Genomic DNA, 17,496 nt, shown 5'->3' with positions numbered 1-17,496 from the left:
AAAAGTAGCAATAACTGTCTTAGAACTCTTTTCAGATTTAGAGAGAGAGAAATCTTTTTCTTAACTAGAGTTCACAAGCTGGTCATGTTGCATGATTTTCAGCCACTAGAATGGCTTCTTTTAGAATGACTGAATGCGCTGGTAAGATTCCCTTGCCTCCTCTCACATATTCTCCAGGTGCCTGCCCCATTCACTCGAACAAACAAAAAGAAGCTTACAAAAAGCTGCTGCTGAGGTAAGCGAAGAAAGAAAAATGCAAGGTGTTTTCTTTTTAAAAAACAGAATTTAAAATTATATGCTTCCTGGGAGAGCAAGGGTGAATAGCAAAAACAGGAAAATGCCAGCAGAAATGTCCTTGATGTTCCTTAATGATACTTTCTTAGTGGGCATGGCTGAATTTGATAAAAGCATCCTTTCATTGCTTTGCCCTGTTTTGTAACCTAGGGGCAGATGCCAATGTATTTACAATTTATTTAAAAACATTTGTCCTTTTTTCCATTAAAAGAGGGTCTTTGCCTTTATAAAAGGTCCAGGAGAATTTAAAAGACCAGATTTGCCTTATGAGTCTCCCAGCACAGGCCATCCATCAGGGTGGGTGAAATAGTCAAAAGAGGCAGACATAGAACCTGCATATTGTTTACTATTGTGAGCAAATTTTCTTCCAGAGGATTTTACTGCATTGTGACTGTTGGTAAAAGAAATCTCAGTATTTTTTCTGGTGAGTTGACTGCTTTGCTCATGATCTGTGATTTTTAAAATACATTTTAAAGATTGTTTTAGTCTGAGCTCTATATCAAGGCCTTCCAAAACTTCCGTTCCGGATTAATCATCGCTATGCAAAAACATCACTAAACAGAACGTAAAAAGCCACCAAAAAGCCATTAAGCTTCGTTTAATGCATTCCTATGGCTCCAAAACTCACCATTCAGCGATGTTCCTCCATAGCGCCGCCATTTTTGCGCCCTCGGTAAGTGAGGGCAGGGCGCAAAAACACTTGCAGCTGCCATTTTGGGCACCCGGCGGCCATTTTGAAACCGCCGATCAGCTGTTTTAAAAAAATCGCAATGCGAAGATCGGTAAGCGAAACGCTTACCGATCATTGCAATGCGATGTTTTGCCTATACAGAACATTAAAAGTGCGCTCGTTATGCGAGGCACCACTGTAATTAGAAACTTAGTTGTAGGTTTTTCAGGCTGTTTGGCCGTGTTCTGAAGGTTTTTCTTTCTTTAGGAAGAAAACGTCCAAACAGCCCAAAAAACCTACAACAACCATCGGATCCAGGCCATGAAAGCCTTCGAGAATACAAATTCTTCTGTCCCACAGCTTTTCAAACATATTTTTCATCTCTTTCACAGACTTGAAAGCATAGGAAGCATAGGATGGAAGGACCAAGTATTTAATTACAGAAAAAAATTAGTAATGGAAGACTTCTTCCTTTTGTGCCACAGTTCCTCTAGCTTCTTTGCAATGAAAGGAATTATGCAAGGGTCAGAATGGCCACAGAACAAATAGGGGAACTTTTAAATTATTAAAATTGCTCCCTGTGGTGACAGCATCACCCTTTTATTTAAATTGTGCAATAGGATTTCAGCCACTGCCTTCTACTGTCAATCTGTGTTGCATAGTCTATTCTTATACTGTACACTAACACATCTGTTATTCATAGTAAATGTACTGGAGATTTAGGCCAGTCACCTTGAGCCAGATCCCAAATTGCAAACCGAATTGGCCTGAATTGGGATGAATTTGTACAACATCTACAACAAAGCAGAAAAGTCAGATTCAGTTCTGTTATGAAGTGAATTGTCCCAGGCAATCCAGATTGCTTTGGTGGTTCAGATATTCAATGTGAGCAGGAAATACCAGATTTTGGAGAGGAACAATGTGAATATGAAATAGTGGTGTGAATGAGAGGAGAAGGAGGGGTGCTAGTTGTTGTTTTATTCTTTTATAAATTATTCTTTGTTCTTTTTATTCTTTATTTGTTCAGAACACTAACTTGCAATCTGAGGCAGGAATCGCACCAGCACGTCCAGTCACAATGCTTGCCAGGAGGGAATATATGAGGTCATGGAAATTTAATATAGTCAAATCAATTATTTCACACAGCTCTTCCTACATTTAGTTGTTACTGCAATGGGTGTGGTTTGTTGTTCTCTTCATTTCTCTTCCCACTGCTTTATCTTGCAAATTAGAATAGTTTAGCCTAATCCTATATGAACTAATTCCTTTATTGTGTGTGCATCTACCTGGTTTTTTAAAGTAAGGAAATCTTTCTCTCTCCCCCACATTCCACCAGCCTTAATGGTTGTTACATGTCTCCTTTGCTTTTTCTATGTGGCCTTTTTTCTTTACATCTTTATTACTTGTAGATGTTATCATATGCATGTGCATTTGCAAACTAAAGCAGCACAAGTAGGCAAAATTGAGTGTTCAACTGAGTGTGCATGCTTCTGAAAGTTGCACTTTGGTTTTTGGGGAGAAAAAAAGAAAATTTGATAAAAGAAACTAGTACCGTATACAAATTGCTGAAGCTAGATGTCTGAAATTTGGCATGTTTATTCTTCTCTTAAGGGGTCTGTGATGTCTTCAAATTTCGTTTGCATTGATGCAAAAAGAAAAGCAAATGAACCATTTTGACAAATCAGCAGGGAGGCTAGCAATCTGAATTTACAAATCCATTTGGACTTAGGGGCACAATTAAATCAGATCTGATCTGGAATACATACATCCTGAAGCCCCAAACAAGCCTCTGAAATGAATCTGGAGACTCATGAACAGCCCAACTGGTAATATCTTTATTTGTAAAAATTTCAAAGGATGGAGTTTCACCCTGTTAGTCTGTTAGGGGAAAAGTGATAAAGAAGCTTGTAGCACCTGATACACTGACACATTTTATTTGACATAAATAGGGGGAGGAAGAGAAGGACCTAACTGGCTGCTGTCCTTCCCCTGCCTTTATCCCCTGCTTTCCACATCTCTTTATCCATCCACTGCCTCCCCCAGCTAATCTCAACTGGCTGCTTCTCCCCGAAATTAATGAGCCTGGTGAGTCTTGGCAAACTCCCTGCTATGTCCTTGACCTTCACACCAGGGAAAGAGCATATCTCCCAAGATGCCCTGTTAGGGCAAACAAGTTGCAGCCTTTGTCTTCTTCAACTTTGATTCGCCTCTGAACACTATGGCCCTCTTTCTTGTCAGGGTTTCTTACCCTGACTGTTTCAAAATTAAAACCATGATAGAGGTTATTGGAAATCATTTTAAAACTGCCTACAAGTAAAGTAATTTAAAAAAAAAACTTGCAGCATAAAAACATTGTTCAATACAATTGGCACTACCAAGGTAATTCAAAGAATAAAACTTTTTGGCAACCTACAGTTTTGTTTTGCTTTCCAGTCCTTACATAAGAGATATAAAAATACTACTGCCAACTAAGGGATGACTGGTGTGAATACATTTTGCTTTTCTTCTAGGATAGTGTGATGTCAAATTGTTTTTCTTTCTGCTTATTAGCAATAGCAACCAGGTAAACAATCCTGCTGATTAGTGGGAGTGGCTGCTTGCTAGCTATTTACATGAGTAAAGATTAGACTATAAAACAGCCTTTATTTCTCACAGATCTAACAGATGGGCAGAGGAATCAGAGTGACAGGGAGCTGCAAAAGCATCTTATCAAGGCCACAGATAAGAAAGCAGCTATAGGAAACAAAACAATGGATATTACTTAAAATGAAAATATGTGCAAGGGTGAGATTTGTTCAGAAATGTTTTCCTGTGTGTCTTAATATCTTAGAGCTAAATAATGCTTTTTATGTTATATATTCTCCTTTCCAGAACTTTGATATTTCTTCAAGCACTTTTAAGAAAACCTTTGCATCTTTTGATATACATAATCTCTTAACTTCCAAAGAGATTGATTTTATGCCTTTATAGGCTATAAAGAATGTAACTTAAAACATTCTTTCTGCTATTTGTTTGTATATTGTTCCTGTATTTTGAAGTTGCATAGACAAGTAAAACCTGTGAAAAAGTACAAGAAGTTTGGAGTTGCTGGAATGATTGCAATGAAGAAAATACTTATATAGGGTGAGGCAAAAAAAAACCCTCCCAGGTTTCACTTAGCAGTTGGATCAACTATAGTGAAGTGAGGTAGTTACTAGTGAGGTCTTTCAGTAGTATATTTTCAGTCGCCACCATGGATTGGACTGGTATTCACTCTGTGTTCGTCAGTGAAGCATTTATTAAAAACAACAACCTGAATCTGTGATCAAGGTGCAGAGAGCTTTTTGTATGCAATTAATGCTCAGTTGAAGTGCTGCTGTTCCAGACCAACAGAACAATATTGTTATGGGTTGAAAATTTCAGGGCCACAGGTTCTCCGGGGCTATCTGAAAGCTGAGGTCTACAAACATTGACCAACAACTATTGATGAACTGCAGGCTGCTATACACCAAGAAATTGCAGCAATACTTCAGCAATCGGATGGTGCAAAACTTCAAAATCAACTGCAAATGTGTATTACGAATGATGGCCACCATCTGGACGATGAAAAACTATATGAAAACAAACTGTATTCCATGCACTTTTAGATTATGTAATAAAAATTTGAACCACATGTACTGTCTCTTTTTTGTTGACCTTTTAAAATCCGAGAGGTTTTCTTGCCTCATCATGTACCAGGATACCCATGTAAAGTTTGGAAATGCTTGTCTATGACTGTCTGATTTCATTCCAGTATTAACCCTTTATTGGGATATTGTCAGCTATGATGAACCTAGAAAGCTTTTGATAGCTATAAACAGCGCATAGGCTTCTGTGATTTGCTCTGATTTGCTCTGTAAATCTGCCTTTAGGGTTGGCTGGTGAGGGAGATCATGCAGTGTCTCTACGTGAGATCTGACATACTCCTTCTCCAGAGTAATCAGTTACCATTACAGTTCCAAGGCCCCCAACATTCATTTAATAGATGGAGAAGAAATACTTTCATACCATATGAAACAGATTTTTTTAAACTCTAAGTGGCAGCCTAAGTTCCATAAATTCTTCAGAAGAAGCTATGGATAGATGATGTATGTAGAGACTGAAAAGATTTGTCAGGAAGAGGAAAGGGATATCAAGAGAGAGAGGCAAAAATAATGAATATTTGACTCTCATATGTGTTTCCAATTTTGGCACTCAGCTACATACCTCATTTAACTTCCTTCTTATTCCTACACAATATTATTCATGCCTAGCCTTGCAGTTCTGCTAATGTTCTGAAATTTCAAAAGCATAAGCAGAACTGCTACTATGGATACCATAGTATCATCTTTGGTGCTTTGCACAATATCCCAAATGCATATTCTATGCCACTATAGTGAAATGTATGAGGGTAGATCCACAGAACCAGTGGAACTTATATAAGTGTTGACTTATCAACTTCCTATTGTTTCAGTAGCTGTTGCCTAGCTGGGACTGATAACATGATTCAGAAAAAAATCAGAACAAGGCTGTACGGTCCTCAAAAAATACGAATGCAAGAACAGGTGATACCTTTATTGGACCATTAAAAATAAACAAAAACTTTTTAAAAAGCCAATTCATCTTCCTTAGGTTGTGCCCCAACTTCTAGTGGGAAGCTCCAAAATTACATGTTTATATTAAAGTCCCAAAAGTTTTGTGGCTGCTGTTGGGGGGGGGGTAGGTGTAGCTTCTTAGATGGAGAGAGCTATAGTTTGCAGTCTGCAAGATGTTTGTGGGAAAAGAGTGTGATTTTAGTCCCCTCTTCAGCCAGTGGTTTGAAATTTATGACGCGTCTCTGTTATCCTGTTTCCCCCCCCTCCCCAGCCAAATAGAAACTCTTTGAGTTTCAAATGAAGGTGGAAAGGGGGAAAGCAAATAGGGGACAGAGTGCTGGCCACCTTTGTTTAGTGACAAGGGTCATCTACTGAGCAAGACCATCCTAGAGGATACTTTCAGTGATAAGACCCCTATTTTAAAATCAGCAGCAACTGTTCTTCATATGTGGTCACAGTTGCTACTGTAATATCATACCGTAGCCTCCTATCCTTGTGAAAAATCATATTTAAAAAAAATAGAAGGGTCAGATCATTCATCTGATTTCTCTGTATGTTTTCTTCTTGTGGACTGAGATAAACTTTTAGCAGAAGCAATTAAAATTAATTTAAATATGATTTTTAATAGTAACCTTTTATCAATCTACTTATTTAATTTTCGTATAAGTATATATATCTAATGTACATGCATTTATTAGCTTCATTTTAATATATTGATTTTATATCTTTGCAAATTTTATATTCCTCTGGCTAATGTAAATAAAATGCTAACTACAGTAGGGTAAATGTACCTTGATCTGCCAGAAATTCATACCTGGAAGTTTGGGTTTCCTCAGGTGAATTTGTTTAGCCAAATAAATAAGCATCAGTAGAAAGAAAGGAGGATATTGGGAAACTGCCTTGTTTGCAGCTTGTTAAGATAGCTCTGCTATAGCCATCTAGATTTGCAAGAGGCATGGAAACTGTCTTAAGAAGTTGCAAACAAGGGCTGAATGGCAATTTATTCCTCTTTCTCTCCCTTTCTTCCTCCCTCTTTTTTTTTAAAAAAATTATTTATTCTTTTTTTTTTTTAATTCAGTCTCCTAGCTGCTCTAGAACAACTTTGTTCCAGCTCTGGCATCATCAACCTTGGTTGAAGGGAACTGACAGCCTCATGAGTGACCTTTTGTTTCCTTTCTCCCCAGCCTCTCCAGCCTGCCAGCACCATTACACATGCTTTTCTGCATTGGCACAAGCAGTCACATCAAACCAATGTGAAAGCATTCATTTGCCAAAAAGGAAAGAAAAGAAAAAGGAGAAGCCCCAAAGGCAGAGGGGTGGTGGGGAACTCTGTGCTGATTTGTATTGGCTTGTATGACAAGTAGCCAATGGAAAATAATACGGCTCTAACCGTCTCATTCCCAGAGCATCTCCCATATAATTTGTCAATATGGTTGCACAAGTAATGTAAATTCCACTCATTTCAATGGGTCTACTCATTTTAGGACCAGCACTGAAATCATCCCAATATTTGCACCAATTCAGTACACGGACATTACATATATCAAATTACAAAACAATAGGCTAAAAATGAAATATGCAAAGACAAATGTATTTGTTCAGGCACAACTTTATATTATGTGAAAGCAAACAAGATTTCAATCCATAAGGTATAGGATTAAGAATCATATTTTAAAATCTCTAGTTAAAAACAATTTGAAAACACTTAAAAACATACACACATGGAAAGCAGTAAAAACCACATTCTGCAGTAAAGTTCAGCTGACCATTTCCACTGATAAGATGTTTCTTCCACTAAAGTACAGTGGGGTCTCTACTTAAGAACGTCCCTACTTAAGAACAATCCAACTTAAGAACAGCTCCATTTGCTAAATTTTGCTTCTGCTTGAGAACAGAAATCCAAGATAAGAACAGGAAAAAAAAACCTTTCCTGCTCTTTTTTTTACCTTAGGTCATCTTAGGTTAAAAAAAATTCTCCCCCTAGTGGTAGAGTACGTATTAACCAGCTTTGCATTAGTTCCTATGGGAACTAATGCTTCAATGTACGAACGCACCTCTACATAACAAAAAAAAAACAGCCAGAACGGATTAATTGGTTTTCAATCCATTCCTATGGGAAATTTTGCTTCAACTTAAGAATGTTTCAATTTAAGAACACCATTCCAAAATGGATTAAGTTCTTAAGTAGAGGTTCCACTGTAGTTTCTATGGACGGAAAAGAGCAGATACGGATTAAATGGTTTTCAATGCATTCCTATGGGAAATGCAGATTCAACATAAGAACGTTTCAACTTGAGAACCACCTTCCAATACGGATTAAATTCTTAAGTAGAGACCCCACTGTACAGCAGGGAAATGGCCAATGTGGCCTCCTAAGGGAAGGCATACCATTGTTGGAGATGACTGAGTGCAACTCAGCTTCCAGTCAAAAAGATTCATGTCTTTGCATGGGGAAGGAGAGAGAGAGAGAAAGAATACCTTCTCAAATTTCCTATATATTCCCTTACACACTCTGATCTGTGCTGACAATTATTCAATCTTATATTGTTATTCTTAGGGTTCTATATGTCCAGTTCCCAGTGGAGGTTATTCTCCAAAGTGACCAAAGCCATCTTCGTAAGTAAGGAAGAGCAAGTGTTCAGCACAGACAGGGTGGCTCTCACTTCTCTAGGAACCTGTCCCCATCCTGGGACAAAATGAAATATATTCATTATCATGGGACAAGCATGTGCCAAAGTTGCATCCTCAGGACCTGTGTCAACGACAGCATCTAAGCCACGACCTGAGCAAAATACTATGCAGATTCTTCACAGCAGGTCTGTATCCTGTTGCTGATGGTAAATATATAATCTTTATTCATTCATTTGTCTCATATATAGCCCACTTTTCTGCAACAATGGAACTGTAAAAAAATATGCTTAAGAAGACTCAAGGCAGCTTACACTGTTAAAAAAACACATTAAATTATACATTAAAAAGTAATTAAACTATAGTAATAATAATAAAGATACATTGAATTATTTAAAACATTAAATAAAAACAAATTTACTCAGCTAAAAACCAGCATTCAGGGACTCAGTCATGGTCAATAAAGCCTGCCTAAGACGAGAGACCGGCTTGACGCTGCGACAAGACAGCAGGAGGAGGATGGAGCTCTGTCCCCTAGGCTGAATTCTGACCTATTTGGGACACCTCAGGGGGTTGAAACCACCCCAAAGAGGTGGTGAACTGGGGGGAAGCCTATTGATCATGGGGGGGGGGTGGCAGTCATCCCCATTTGATCCAGGAAACTCTCCAATCAGCCCAGGCAGAAACAAGCAGCTAGAAAGCTTGCTTGCAAGTCGGCAGCAGCCGGCAAATAGAGAAGCAACAATCAGCTATTCAACATCAGTGTTATTATTGGGTGAAATATATTTTTACAACTAATTGCTTATGATTATCCCTGGACAAGACAATTCCTATATACAGAAAAAAGAATCTTCTATCACCTCACCACTTATAGAGCAGTGGAGAATCTGGAGAGAGGGATAATTGATGCAAAGAAAATAATTTAAAGATTAATGGGACATTAACCACTCACTTAAATACATTTAAAATATATTTTAAGTTTTATCGTAAACTATTATCAGTTAAGCAGCAAGTTTGGAGTTGTTATGTTATGGCTACCTGAAGTCTTTTGGCAGAATGTCAGAACAGTGACCTTGAGCACTCTACTGCTGTTTAAAGCTTGGAAACTTGTTTTTTAATTCTTTTTGATTTTTTCATGACTGGCTGGAACATAGACAAATTAATCCTAAAGTGTAACTGTACTTTGGGAATCAATATATTGAGCCAAAGTGAACTTTTTGAACCATTTCCAGGGTTTTGGCTGGAATTACAGTTTTGGCTGATGCAGAGTTGCGGGAACTAGGCTACCGGGCCATGGATACAACCACTGAATTGAACCGTGAAATTTGGGGGTTTTGAACCTTGGTTCAGGCCTATTTGGCCAAAGTAGATCCTTTGAAACCGCCCCTGGAGCTGGAAGTGTTTGTATTTGACTAGCTGGTGTAAACCTGTGGGAATTAGGCCATCAGACCACGGATACAACCATTGAATTGTACCTTGGTATTTTGGGGGTTTAAATTTTGATTCAGGTCTATTTGGCCAAAGAGGACTCTTTGAACTGACTCTGGAGACTTGGAATATAAGTTTGGGTGGCATCAATTTGCCAGGGATCAATCAGGCGAAGGATACAACCATCGAACTGGACTGTGATACTCAGGTGTTTCACATCTTGGCTTAAGCTCTTGGGCAACTGGAACATAATGGCACAACAAGGACAATTTTGGGATGAAACAAAATCTACCCTTCAAACAATCCTAGAAATAGTGAGATCCCACTACCAAGAGACAAAATTATTCAAGGAACAGCCAAATAAGAATTATAGTCAACAGGAGACAGGGAATAACGAAAAAGAAAATGGGAGGGTGCCGGATTATGTATGCCAATCAAAAGAGGAGCTGGAGGAAATTAATGGGGAAAACCTAGGAGAAACAATTTTAATCTTGGATCCAAGGAGAGCATTAAGGGAAGATAAGGGGAGAAAATCAGCAGAATTAATTAAAAATAGCCTGGAAGATCTATTGGAGATAGACCAGATGCATAAAGATCTAGTGGAGATAAATCAGATGCACAAAATGATTTTAGAGGGCACAAAAGATGGCAAAATGCTTAGAGAGACAGATACAAAAAGTGAAAAAAGAGAAATAAGAGAGGGAATTACTTGGAAAGATGAAAAAGGGCAAAACAGGAAGGGGCCCCTTAATGTTGAAAAGCATGTTGAATTCAATGTTGTATATACCTAACTTCAGGAATTGTAAAGGAGCATATCCTTTATATTAAAAAAAGAGAATTAAACTAAAATAAGGGAGCACTAATCAGGGTAAAGGCATAATATGATGGGGGGGGGTAGGTAAACTAGATATAAGGTTGGGGCATGGAACTGGAATTACTTTTATTAAGTATGTCATTAGAAGATCTTGAGAACATTGTACACTATGAAAGTAATATTATGATAGTAGCCAATATTATATACTAAAATACATATATGAATGGTTTGAATGAAAGATGTGTGGAATTTGAGGGGACAACTAGGAAGATACTGAGATGTAAAAAACAAATAGTTTGGCAAGCACAAATCGAATATAGATAGAGTGAAAAACTAATAAAATGTATTAATTTTAAAAAAGCCTGCCTAAAGAGGTGGATCTTCAGCTGTCAATGTACATATAAAAGGGAGGAAGCCAATCTAACCTCCTGATGGAGAGCATTTCACAACCTGGGAATAGCCAAAGAGAAGCCCTTCTCTCATGTCCCTGCCAAACACCTGCACCTCAGAAAAAGAAACCAATTGCATAGTTGCAAGATGGGAGATACCTGGCTCAGCAAAAACTATGAGTGAAAAGGACCTTGGAATTGTCATAGATTACAAGCTAAATATGATCCAACAGTGTGATGTGGCTACAAAAAAAGCAAATGCTATTTTTGGCTGCATTAATAGAAGTATAGTTTCCAAAACCCGCAAAGTGCTAGCCCCTGCCCCCTTATTCAGCACTGGTTAGGCCTAATCTAGAGTACTGTGTCCAGTTCTGGACACCACACCTCAAGAAGGATGCTGAGAAATTGGAACAAGTTCAGAGGAGGGTGACAAGGATGATCAGGGGGCTGGAAACCAAACTTTATGAGGAAAGGCTGAAAGAACTGGGCATGTTTAGCCTTGAGAAAAAAAGACTAAGGAGTGATATGATAGCACTTTTCAAATACTTGAAAGGCTGTCATACGGGGGGGGGGGGGGCAGAATCTCTTCTCAATCATTCCAGAGTGCAGGACATGTAACAATGGGCTCAAGTTAAAGGAAGCTAGATTTTGGTTGAATATCAGAAAAACTTCCTAACTGTTAGAGCAGTACAACAATGGAACCAATTACCTCGGGAGGTGGTGAATGCTCCATCGCTGGAGGCATTTTAAAAACCCTTAGATAATCACCTGGCAGATATGCTTTGATTGCATTCCTGCATGGAGCAGGGGGTTGGACTTGATGGCCTTGTAGGCCCCTTCCGACTTCACTTTTCTACAATTCTATGAAACATGCCTGCATTGGAAATTGGACCAAGAGGAGGACCTCATTTGATGATCTTAAGGGCCCAGGAAGGCTTTTATGGGGAGATAAGTTCCTACAGTAATTAAGCTCTTGACCATGTGAATCAGTTCTGCTTGACAGCTTGGTGCAGATGCCATGGGGACAGAGGACACACTAGAATAGAAAGGGGCTTCCAATGATCTATAAGCCACATGCAGTAAGATCTGCTCTGAGTTTCCCTCCACCTCACTATTTTAATTGTCAGCAACTGCCTAATAAACCAAGGTGCCAGTTGGGCTCCACTCCATGGGAGGAAATACTTAAGAGGTCTCACTTCCACCACTTTGGCCATTTCCCCATTTCACAGATCAACCAGGGTTTTAATAGGATCACCTGTTAAGATGGCAGTAAATGCATCAAGACCCATCACAAATCTAAGAGCCATTGGTCTAACTGAAAAGCATCTGTCCCGAAATATGCTTAAGCATGAAACATATTATTTCTCATGTCAGGCAGCAGACAATGCTCTCTGGTGTTTCACATGTTCACTGTAAGGCTCATTAACCTGTAAGAGAAATGAATGGGGGGAAATGTAAAACACAGTTTGTCAAAGTTCAATAAAACATTTTCAGCAATATACAAAACCACTATCAAAGCCCTTAAGTATCTGTAATGAATTATCCTAAACATCTCATATGCCTACAAGCATTCCACAGCAGAAATTGTAGAATGAAATGTATTTGTTATCTTACAGCCAATACAAAACTAATTTACAAGATTAAAAACTTCGAACTACTGTCCTCCAGAAATCATAAAAATATAATGAATTAGGATTTCTCTGTTGAATGTTAGTAGTTCACAGTTTTCCCCCCCTTATAAATTAGTTTTGTATTGGTTATAGTCTAACAAATTTATTCCAAAATTTTCAAAAAGAGAACACTGGATGAGATGCACTTCTCATCTGATGTAGTATTGTTCTTCTTATGTTTTTATCCCACTGCATACCCTTTTTGGGAGCTCTTGAGAGGTAGCAAGATAGTCCTGAAGCTTCACAAGCCCACACGAAAATTGTACCTGTCTATCATTTTAAATGCAAAGTTACCCACTTTTAAAGTCATCCTTAGCAGATACTATTTTCTTTGTGACTTCTCCAGCTGCTTGCTGAGATATAGTACCTGTGACAGCCTGCAGGTATTAGACATGAAAGTATTCGTGTTATCATTTTCTGTCACTTGATTGATTAAAAGCACTTTTAAGAGTGCTTGCTATTTTTGCAGAAAATTAAACCGGTAAATTATCTCTCCAAAGCCTCTTACATAAAATATACATGGAGAGTTTCAGCAAAGGTGTTCTAATGATACAAGAGCTGAGCTGGCTTGATGTGGCTAATCTTTAAAAAAAATGCATATCAAGGCTTCCTGGAATAACACCATCCACCAACTCATGTTGACAGAATTCTTACCAATATTCTTATGCCTCTCTTTTAGGAAACTTTTTGATGAGGGAATAGATAGACTTTGGCCACAACTTTAGGGAGAATACTGCACATATGAAAAAGCTGCCGCTAGTGGAGACTATGGAAGGGTAGTGGAGGAAGGACTCCATGCTACACTACTTCAAGGACATTTTAATGTTTGTACCCAGCACCTATGTTGTGGAACTCCTTACTTTGCCCACCTACATGGTGTTCTTGAACTGGTAGAGGAGGTGGGGCTCCACTCATCCTAATAAAAGACTGTTGTATGTTTCTATCATCTTTTCAGACTTTGGGGGAGTGAAGTCAAATCCTTGGTGTCCGAAAAGTTCCTATGGCTGAGCCCTTTTGGCTCATTAAGAGCCTGCATTGCTCCAATAAAATAACTTGGTTTTGCATGTACTCATTGTGTGATTATGGAGGGGAGTGTGGGTGCTCCACACAATACTCTTTTGATCAAACTTGTTGAGGATTTTGGAAACATATTCTTCCAAGTTCATAGACCATTATGTGAAGTGAGAGGTGATGATCTGTCCAATTACTTCCTATTCACAAAATTGCACTAATACATAAACAGGCGTGAACCCAAAGCCTGTTCCTTACTGGTCTTCAGATGGCTGAGCCTGAAAACATAATCTAATCAGAAGCCTGGTACATAATCTAATTTTCAAATATTCAGCAAATGATTCAGACTTCTATTTGTTTAGACAACAAATTCCAGTAGGTGTCACTACATCAGGTAAGTAAGTTTCCTTTGGATTTGTCTGAGAGTAAGCTTCTTTATTTTACAACTGATCAGACCATTATAGGTAAAGCAACTATCTTTAGTGAACCTGGATCAGTAAAAACTATTGTATGGAATTGCTGTGGTTCACTTACAGCTCAGTCTCCCCATACCTTCACTATTGAAAAAAGAAATGAATGACAAGTAATTAATTAGAATAAATTAAAGAAACAATGTGAGGGATTGGAGGTTAAAAGAAAAATGTCACCTGCTATCCATGCTACTTATAATGAACTACCAAAGTGTTGCATAGCATAGGCATCCTTCAGTCTCGAGAGACTATGGTAACATGCTCTGGAGTGTCCTCTCCAGAGCATGAAGCCTGGGTAAGGTAATATGGAGGACAGGCTGTTACCCAAGCAGCAAATCCCCCCTCTCCACGTTGCTGAAATGGTCCAATGGAAAGGCAAGAGCCAATACAACTGGTTCCAGCAACATCGCAGGAGTTGGCAGAATGACACATGCTGCCTTCGGGACTCCAGCTCCGGATTTTGCCTCGAGGTTAACTCCTGAAGCCTTTTCCATGAGTGGATATAGCCACAAGGCAGTGGAGGTTTGAAATCGGAGTTTTCCTTCTCCTAGATGGGCTGCCTTCCATGGCTGACGAGCCCCACCTACCCCACCCAAAGTGTTGACTATGTCAGTAAATCCATTACAGATTCTTAAAACTATTTCTCTCTCTCTCTCTCTCTCTCTCTCTCTCTCTCTCTCTCTCTCTCTCTCTCTCTCCCTCTCTGAGTGGGTGCTTATTTTTCTTCACATTTAAGAAGCTTGGTTTCTATGAGTGAGCTTTTCTTCCTTTCATCTCACTCTCCCAGCAACAATCCTAAACTATTCCTTCTACAGCAATGTATGCTGCTGTACACCCAGCTCTTTACTGTTCTGAAGTGTATACAACAGTCTGCTAGTGACTGAACCTTTGTTGAGGCCTGTATAAAAGTGAAGCTTCTAAAAATTGTCACTTCGTTATGTTTTCTTCAGAAAGAATTCTTCTTGGTTTCACTGTTCTACACGTTCACTCTACTCTGAATCACCATTTTATTTTCGAAACACTGTAATATCAGATTTGTCTTGATAACATCTTGATTAGCTTAAACCCCCAAAGTCTTGGGCTTAGCTAGCTGCTGTTTCTACCTGCATCTATTCCTATTGCTATAGAAAATTGCTAAGAATATTGGTGCCAGATCAAAGCTGTTACGTTTAAGACAACAGGAGGATATCCTGCACAATAGGAAACTAACCACAAATGTATTTCTGTTCCACACAAATACATTAACAGGGAGATCAATGGGTAACGTTGTCATAACTTGCGAACTTTCAGCTTTCCTCCCCTTATGTCCCGAGACTCGTGATGCATCCATTGGAAATGTCTTTCTCAGTGGAGACAGCAATGTTGGTTTGGGGGGTCTGGTCCTTCCAGTTGAAACATCCTTGCATAGGCACATTTATTTATTTATTTATTTATTTATTTATTTATTTATTTATTTATTTATTTATTGCATTTATATGCCGCCCATCTAGACATAGTCTACTCTGGGCGGCTCACAATTCAGAAGATAAAAACAATTTAAAATATACAGTTTTACATTAAAAACAAAATGATATAAAATGTAATATAAATTTACGATTTTAACAGTTAATTTAAAGCAAAGAGTCCCAAGATGGCAAGAATAAAAGAAGAAAAATAAGAATGAGTTAATTGACTGAAGGGTGTATCATATCTTTTGGCTTGGTGCGGGGGGGGGGCTCTTCCAGGCTATGCTCCTTCCAGGCTATGCTCCTGGAACATAATCTTGTCATCTCCCCAATTCAAAGCATCAGCTCCATCCTTTATATCTCTCTCCTCTTCTTCCTCTGTCCTAGTTGTCTCTAGTTCTTCTGGGACTCTTCTACTTCCTAGTTTCTTTTGAGCATTTGCTTCTGGATAGTGCTCAAAGGAAAGTATCCAGTACATCCCCACCATATAGCTTTGGGACATTGAGGAAAACCCTCCTTGAATGCACCTGCTCACAATCCTGTACAGCAGTGGTTCTCAACCTTGAGTTGCCAGAGGTTCTTGGATTGCAACTCCCAGAAGCCTTCCTCACTAGCTGTGCTGGCCAGGATTTCTGAGAATTGTAGTTCAAGAACACATGAGGACCCAAGGTTGAGAACCACTGATGTACAGGAAAGATGCCATTCAGTGTCAGAAGTGTAAAAATCTTACACAACCTGATATATCTTCTGCTCTTTCCTGGTCAATCCTGCACAGAAAAGAGGTCATCTATGCAGAACTAGTGTCTGCATAGCTCGGCATTTCTTACAGGAAAATAAATGGCCATCAAAATTCTAAGAGATGCCACAAGATTTCTAGGAGGGAGGGGAAATCTAAATAAAGAAATCGCAGTGCTAGGAGAAAAGAGTGGATTTTTTCCCTCCATTTCCCCACAAGACCAAGCGAGTGTCCTAACATCAGTTGAGATGGCTTGTCCACAGGATTATCTGCACATCAAGCGCCTACAGTGGGGTCTCTACTTAAGAACTTAATCCGTATTGGAAGGTGGTTCTCAAGTTGAAACGTTCTTATGTTGAATCTGCATTTCCCATAGGAATGCATTGAAAACCATTTAATCCGTATCTGCTCTTTTCCGTCCATAGAAACTACAGTGGAACCTCTACTTAAGAACTTAATCCGTTTTGGAATGGTGTTCTTAAGTTGAAACATTCTTAAGTTGAAGCAAGATTTCCCATAGGAATGGACTGAAAACCAATTAATCCGTTCTGGCTGTTTTTTTGTTATGTAGAGGTGCGTTCGTACATTGAAGCATTAGTTCCCATAGGAACTAATGCAAAGCTGGTTAATACTCACTCTACCACTAGGGGGAGAATTTTTTTTAACCTAAGATGACCTAAGGTTAAAAAAAGAGCAGGAAAGGTTTTTTTCCTGTTCTTATCTTGGATTTCTGTTCTCAAGTAGAAGCAAAATTTAGCAAATGGAGCTGTTCTTAAGTTGGATTGTTCTTAAGTAGAGACGTTCTTAAGTAGAGACCCCACTGTACAAAGATTCTCAGCCACTTCTCCATATTCATGGATCTCTCTTCTGTGGGTTTTTTTTTTTCAATTCATAAAGCCTTTTGTTAACTATAGTGCAGAATAGGTCATGCAGCACCAAAACAGAGGGCCAAGGAATGAAGAAAAGAGATTTGCATAAAACATGTACATGCTATTGTAAGTAAGTGAAAATTTAGAAATGATTACTATTAAAGTAGCAGGCATAATCCTGTTGCTTCCTCTCCCCCAGTTTTAGGTTCCAAGGCTCTCTAGGACTCCCTTTCACCCAGGGGAAGAACTTGGAAGCCTACTTATTGGAAGTGTAATAACAAAATAATAAAATAGTCACCACTGGATCACCACTAGCAGTCCCAATCCCGGTGGCAGTAATCCAGGAGTGATTTCCTACATCCCTCTGGCAGGGAATTGCTCCAGCTGGGCCCCAAAAAGTAGTCACTCTATGGCTGGACCAAAAAAGATCCAGTTTGGATACAGATCATGCTTGGGGTGAAGCCCAATTCCCTGTACGTC

The 17,496-nt window shown here is 38.9% G+C and overlaps 1 long non-coding RNA gene across 2 annotated transcripts; it reads left to right on the top strand.

The window, feature by feature from the left end:
- The first annotated feature begins 205 nt into the window (after positions 1 to 205).
- On the top strand, positions 206 to 16,984 carry LOC140704142 (uncharacterized). Of its 2 annotated transcripts, none has more exons than XR_012083265.2 (3): positions 206 to 235; positions 1,992 to 2,068; positions 3,620 to 16,984. It is a non-coding gene; the product is annotated as an uncharacterized LOC140704142 (long non-coding RNA). The 2 variants fall into 2 exon arrangements; XR_012083266.2 differs by having other exon boundaries at positions 2,576 to 16,984.
- The last annotated feature ends 512 nt before the right edge of the window (positions 16,985 to 17,496 follow it).

Source organism: Pogona vitticeps, chromosome 2, assembly GCF_051106095.1.
Source record: "Pogona vitticeps strain Pit_001003342236 chromosome 2, PviZW2.1, whole genome shotgun sequence".
NCBI classification, from domain to species: domain Eukaryota; kingdom Metazoa; phylum Chordata; class Lepidosauria; order Squamata; family Agamidae; genus Pogona; species Pogona vitticeps.
This window is presented reverse-complemented; position numbering and strand designations above follow the sequence as displayed.